This window comes from Scylla paramamosain, chromosome 18 (genome assembly GCF_035594125.1).
Source record: "Scylla paramamosain isolate STU-SP2022 chromosome 18, ASM3559412v1, whole genome shotgun sequence".
In the NCBI taxonomy this organism is placed as follows: Eukaryota; Metazoa; Arthropoda; class Malacostraca; order Decapoda; family Portunidae; genus Scylla; species Scylla paramamosain.
The window spans coordinates 11,557,150-11,562,149 of NC_087168.1; the positions used below are offsets into that span (position 1 = coordinate 11,557,150).

Here is a 5,000-nt window from a genome sequence, read left to right on the forward strand (position 1 = left end):
AACTCTTGCATTAGAAAGGTGAACAGAATAGAGGTGAGACAAAGAAGAAAGTCATGTGCAGCGAGGCCGCGGGAGGAGAGGCATGCAATTAACAAGATCAGAAGAGCAGTTGGCATGAATATAGCGGTAGAAGATAGCAAGAGATGCAACATTGCGGTGATGAGAAAGAAGCTGAAGACAGTCAGTTAGTGAGAGGAGTTGATGAGTCGAAAAGCTTTTGATTACACTCTTTCTAAAAGAACAGTATGAATGGAACTCCCCCAGACATATGAAGCATACTCCTTACATGGACGGATAAAGCCCCTGTAGAAAGATAGCATAGCAACTGGGGGGTGAGAAAAAACTGGCGGAGACGTCTCCAGAACACCTAACTTCATAGAAGCTGTTTTAGCAAGAGATGAGATTTGAAGTTTCCAGTTCAGATTATAAGTAAAGGACAGACCGAGGATGTTAAGTGTAGAAAAGAGTGACAGGTGAGTGTCACTGAAGAGGAGGGTATAGTTGTCTGGAAGGTTGTGTCAAATTGATAGATGGAGGAATTGACTTTTGAGGCATTGAACAATACTAAGTTTGCTCAGCTTCAATCAAAAATTTTAAAGAGATCAGAAGTCAGGCGTTCTGTGGCTTCCCTGCGTGAACTGTTTACTTTCTGAAGAGTTGAACGCTGACAAAAAAGGCGGAAAAGTGCAGAGTGATATCATCAGCGTAGGAGTGGATAGGACAGGAAGTTTGGTTTAGAAGATCATTGATGAATAATAGGAAGAGAATGGGTGACAGGACAGAACCCTGAGAAACACCACTGTTAATAGAATTAGAACAGTGACTCTACCACAGCAGCAATAGAACGGTCAGAAAGGAAACTTGAGATGAAGTTACAGAGAGAAGGATAGAAGCCGTAGGAGGGCAGTTTGGAAATCGAAACTTTGTGCCAGGACTCTATCACAGGCTTTTGATATGTCTAAGGCAACAGCAGAAATCTCTAAAAGAGGATGACCAAGACTCGGTAATGGAAGCTAGAAGATCACCCCTTTAAGGAACAGGCTGAATGCAGGCAAGCTTCCAGCAAGAAGGAAAGGTAGATTTTGATAGAGTTTAAAGAATTTGACTAGGCAAGATGTAAGCATGGAGGCACAGTCTCGGAGAACAGTAGGAGCGACCACATCAGGTCAATAATCCTTCCGAGGGTTTAGGCCAGCCAGACCATGGAAAACATCATTGCGAAGGAATTTATTAGGTAACGTGAAATATATATATATATATATATATATATATATATATATATATATATATATATATATATATATATATATATATATATATATATATATATATATATATATATATATATGAGTAATAGGCCACTCAAAATGCAAGTTTTGTTGAAGTCAACATATATATATATATATATATATATATATATATATATATATATATATATATATATATATATATATATATATATATATATATATATATATATATATATATATACACCACTAAATTATTTCATTAAAAATTATATTAGGTGACCGAAACAAAGTTCTATCTAGTCTGTTCTTAATTCACTTAAAATTTCATGATTATCTGAATTGTGACTGAGACTTGTAAAATGTTAACGAACCAAAGCCATTATTGGTAGCTGTCAATGATTTTAAAGACAAATAATTGAATATTTGTGGCTGATATATATATGATATGTTGTTGCTCCGTTAAAAATTCATAAACATTTGGAAATTAACCAAAAAGTCGTAAAAGGTTAATTAACCAAAGCTGTAATATTTCATGTATTGGGTCATTAAACAGTTAAACCCGTGTTAGAGGGAGCGACTCGTCTCAAAGTCTTTTATCACCTCACGTAGTGGTCTATGTGACCTGACCCACCAACCTTTGTGTCATAGGTCAATGAGTGTTTAAGAGAGTGGGGCACTACGTAATTTACTCTACAACTGACATTGCCACCCTGCTGTGACATTAACTCCTTCAACATGCTGTCCGGATATGGCACTGACGTGGATGATGGTCACTTCATTTTAGTTTGATGACAGTAAGCATGCGTCACTGCTGGTGTTCATGAACCCCGAGGACAACCATGTCATTTCAAGGCGGAGGAGCGAAGTATCGTGCGCTGTGTTAGTTATTAGGTATTTCCGAAGATCCAATACGAGTTTGTGATTGGTTGTGCTGTGTCAAATGGAACGGTAGTGGTGAAAGTAGTAATGCGAGAGACCGATTATTCCTGAATGATACATGCTTACACAGTCAAAACAAAACACACAATCTGTACTCATATACTAGTAAATGTAAATATCGTTACCGCCTTAACTGAATTGCAACCACGTGTGTTATGGTGTTCTTCCTGTCATTGAGGAGCGCTTCATGTCATCACTTTGGAAAGATCCGCTAACCGAATAAAACAAGTTTATCGTAATGCAAAGTTTCCTAATTTATTTGAGAAGAGAGAGAGAGAGAGAGAGAGAGAGAGAGAGAGAGAGAGAGAGAGAGAGAGAGAGAGAGAGAGAGAGAGATGAAAAAAAAATTCTGAAATGTGAAACAAATAGGAGTGCTTTAGTTTTCATATGAAGAAGAGAGACAAGACGGCCGATACAGTGAAAAAAACAACAGTTATCTGAGATGCATGTTCGTTTTTGTATTTTTCGTGACAACCTCCTCCACTGTAGTATTTTTATGATTACTGCCGAAATGGGCAGTTATCCCGTGGTAGTTTCTATCGTGCGATACTGCAGACGACGGGGAGAAATACGTTCTGTCAAGCCGTTAGCAATTACCGACGTCAGGTGGAAAGAGTTGTGACACCTGAACCTACCAGCTCTGTTTTTATTATATATATATTTTTTTTTTTTCGGAGCAGCAACGACTCCAATTCACTTTTTTTTCGTGCAGTGTCAGCCACAAGGTCGCGGCCACAGGTGCTTCATTTTGTGCACGACGCCAAGGACTCCCTTGTCTCGGCCAGTTTTAATTATGGACTTCATGCGAATTAGATTTAAATAGAGTGAATTGGTGACAACTATTATTTTTTTTCGGAAAATATTCCACTATTCTCATAATACAAGAGAGAGAGAGAGAGAGAGAGAGAGAGAGAGAGAGAGAGACTAAGTGTGTGTGTGTGTGTGTGTGTGTGTGTGTGTGTGTGTGTGTGTGTGTGTGTGTGTGCGCGCGCGCGCAGTGCAATATACCGTATAACTTGAAAGCAGTAATGGCCTGCGACCAATATCCAGTTATTGCACCGTGGCATTTTTGGAAGGAGCTCCAGAAAAGTCCACCCTTGTAACTCTGATAATGACTGTGGCATTTTTCATGAGTGAGGAGTGTTGTAAAGGTGTGATGCTGATATAATCTTTGATAACCTTTAGACTTGGCTGATGGAACGCGCTCACCTCCTCCTCCTATTAGGTCCACAGACTTTATAGATTTTTTTTTATATTGGAGATGTTAATATAATGATAAAGTACAAAACTGAAGACACTGCACATGCGAAACACACACACACACACACACACACACACACACACACACACACACACACACACACACACACACACACACACACACACACACACACACACACACACACACACACACACACGTTTCTGAAGTAATTCCGATTTTACACTTTGTGTTTGTTAATGCTGAGTAAATTCCATAGTGGAAATATGGGCTTGTTGTTAGATAAACCACTCACCTGTGGCCCGCACCCTGGCAGACAGCCGCAGCAGGTGGTCAGCGCGGGTGTTCTCAGGAACCGTCACCTCATACTCCGGCTGCTGGAACTCCACCGGGTCGCTGCCCACCAGCTTGGTGACTGTGAGGAAGAAAGGAAATGTTACCGCTGTTACATGTTCTTTATTTTTGCCTAGTAGCTACTCACTTTAACTTGTATCATACTTCACATCCTGTTGACACACACACACACACACACACACACACACACACACACACACACACACACACACACACACACACACACACACACACACACACACACACACACACACACACACACACACACACACACACACACACACACACACACACACACACACACACACACACACACACACACACACACACACACACACACACACACACACACACACACACACAGACTAAGCTGAATTTTTACTCTCACTTCGGTATCAAGTCGTCATTATTTTTTACCGATGAAGTCAGTCTTCATTCACAATATGAAAGTCAGTTAAGTCATAAGGGAAAAACAATGTGTAATGCAAGACGCAGATCCTTCAGGGCTGCACCGACAGTGATTCCTGAAACCGTAAGTTGCTTTGGGAAAGTCATCTACTCACCTTTATTCTTTCTGGCCACAGATTGATCGGGATTAGGAGGAGGACGTGCCATTCTTGAAATACGTGAATGTTGTTAAGTGAGCAAAGTAACAGATGATATTCGCGTGGTCTCTTTCATCTCTCTAAAACCTTCCCGCTGACCGACGGGTGAGCGGGAGCGAATGGTGTTCCACATCCCTCACGTCTGCTCTCCAACCTGCATTATCCGTCACGACGCGCTGAAACGCCTTTCATCTCCAAGTGGTTTGATCCATTGGATTGCTCTCTCACGCGCTTACTTCCTCGCATTTGTATTAGCCTGTGCTTCCCTCACCCCCCTCCCTCTCTCTCTCTCTCTCTCTCTCTCTCTCTCTCTCTCTCTCTCTCTCTCTCTCTCTCTCTCTCTCTCTCTCTCTCTCTCTCTCTCTCTCACACACACACACACACACACACACACACACACACACACACACACACACACACACACACACACACACACACACACACACACACACACACACACACACACACACACACACACACACCGGTTAGATACAAAAAGTTTGTTGCTCCAGGCAGGATTGAATACAAGTGAGATTCTACTCTGGAGAAAGTTGTGCTAAGAGGCAAGAGGTAGAGAGGATGAGATGGAAGAAGTTTTGTTAAACCTCTTAATACTTTTACAAACAAATACGT

The 5,000-nt window shown here is 41.1% G+C and overlaps 1 protein-coding gene across 1 annotated transcript in view; it reads right to left on the minus strand.

The window, feature by feature from the left end:
- Positions 1 to 5,000, minus strand: part of LOC135109099 (putative neural-cadherin 2) — an 82,238-nt gene that overhangs the window by 23,020 nt on the left and 54,218 nt on the right. Inside the window, exon 2 of the mRNA XM_064020159.1 lies at positions 3,704 to 3,823. The gene's annotated coding sequence lies outside the window, so the exon portion shown is untranslated. The remainder of the gene's footprint in view (positions 1 to 3,703; positions 3,824 to 5,000) is intronic.